Raw genomic sequence first — 2,341 nt, forward strand, 5'->3', positions numbered from 1 at the left:
TCGGTCATGTCTGACACTGACAGCCCCTCCGACATTAAATAAACTAATATCCCTAATAAACTAATATAAGACATGTTGTGCTGTGAGAACTGTGAGCTCGAGCTGTTGATACTGCACATGCTTGAATAACTGAACCGATACAGCGAATCATCAGTACACTGAACCGATACAGCGAATCATCAGTACACTGATCTGGGAACTGTTTCTTTCGGACGCGTCCGAGAATTGATGAGCCGTTGTTACTGCGCATGCGTAAATCACTGAACCGATACAGCAACAAATGTAAATGGTTATGATTTAAAGTCTTATCAATGGATGACTGTTAACTCAGTTGCATAGGTTTTTGAAACAACTGATGGAGCGAAAGAAACATTTCAAAATTATGTTTTTTTTTTGTAAGTTTTTGTAAGTTGATGAAGATTAGTTGATTAACTTTATATTGTAACCGAGCGTTTAACATCGGGTTCGCTTAAACTGAAATGAAACTAAAAAAATAAGAAACGGAGGCTCATCGTTTGATCATCAACTCTTTTTATTGTTATTCCTCGCGGCACACCAACGTGATCCCCACACCGAAAACTTCCCGAGAACACTGCCCTCCTGTGCGCATGCCCACACGCCATCTACGGCGAGCCCCGAGGGGAAAATGTATTACACACACAAATCGCAATGCTCAGTATAACATCAACATGCACTCCAGCTCACAGATTAAGTCTGTTACACACGTCCCCCCCTGTTACAATATCTTTAAGACACGTAAAACATCCACGTTTGCACATCAATGCCTGTACTGCGTTTTAGTTGCAAAACTTAAATGTAAGAAACGTATTCAACTAAAGATATGATTACAAAGAATTTTACAGATGTGTTAAATTGATTGTATTAATACCTGCGGCAGTGGCAGGATAAAGGAATTTACGTCATGACGTCGTTGTGAATTACGTCAGGACATAAAAGAACTGGTGAACTGGATTATTGAACTGGTTCATTAAAACGAACTGTCCGAAAGAACCGGTTCGCGGAAAAGAACCGAACAATTCTTGTTCCGTTTAGCAAAACTCCATCTAGCGCTGACAGTTCATCTTTAAATTGCTGGAAAGGATTTTCCATTATCTCATCTCCAGGCATGTGAATCCTGTCCATTACTTTCTTTAACTGTTCGTCTTTCAGTGTTTCTTTGGCTGCTTCAACCTATTTTGTTGTTGACACTGGCATCTGTGCTTTGATAGAGTCCACGTGAATTTGCACGTCTTTCTTTGTAGTTGCAAACAGATCCTAAACCTGTTTGTGATGAATCAGTAGAGACATTTAGAGGCTTTTCCTGGTCATAAAAATTCAAAACAGGTACTCTTGTTAAACTGCTTTTTAACCATGACCACTCTTTTGCCTGCTCATCGTTCCAATGCCACACGGTGTCTGTTTCTAACAAGCTTCTCAGTGACTTTGTATTTGCTGACGGATTTGGAACAAATGTTCCTAAGTAGTTTATTAACCCTAAATCTCTGCAGGACTTTTTTGTCTCTTGGCTCTGGCATTTAGTCTATTGCTCTGATTTCTTTGTCTGGTTGTATTCCTTCTTCAGACAGTCTTTCTCCCAGGTAAGTGATTTCTCTTACTCCGGACTGGCATTTGTTTTTATTCAACTTTAATCTATTTCTTTTTGCTTGATGTAGGACCTTGTGAAGTCTTTCATCATGCTCCTCTTTTGAGCGGCCCCATACCACTACATCATCAATGAAGACTCAGACTCCTTCTATTCCATCAAAAAGCTGTTGCACAGTTTTGTGGAATACTTCTGCTGCGGAGCTGATGCCAAAAGGTAGCCTTTGGAAACAATGCCTTCCAAAGAATGTGTTGAAGGTGCATCAGTTTGTGCTTTCCTCATCTAGCACTATCTGGTAAAATCCAGATGAGGCATCCAGTTTTGCGAAATAACATGTTCCACTCAATTCAATAGTAATGTCTGACTTTGTTGGAAGTCTGTAGTGCTCACGTTGGATGGCCTTGTTTAAGTCCTATGAATCTATACACAGTCTTAGATCGCTGTCTGGTTTTTCTACTATTATTCTGTAGATTCTTCTATTTTTCTGATTATTCCTTCCTTTATCAGAACTTCTATTTTCTCTCTCAGTCTGTCCAATAATGCTACTGGCACCCTTCTTGTTGGGTGTATAACCGGTTCTATTTGTCCTTCAGCTTTATCTTGTGTTTTCCTGGTAATTTTCCTATTCCATTGAAAACTCTTCGTATTCTTTTATCCAGTCATTCTGAGCTATTCCTTCTGTAGTTGCATCTTTGTCATTTCCTTGGTTATGACATGGTCTCTCTTTATAAATCCAAA

This window comes from Tachysurus fulvidraco, unplaced genomic scaffold (genome assembly GCF_022655615.1).
Source record: "Tachysurus fulvidraco isolate hzauxx_2018 unplaced genomic scaffold, HZAU_PFXX_2.0 HiC_scaffold_40_np12, whole genome shotgun sequence".
NCBI classification, from domain to species: Eukaryota; Metazoa; Chordata; class Actinopteri; order Siluriformes; family Bagridae; genus Tachysurus; species Tachysurus fulvidraco.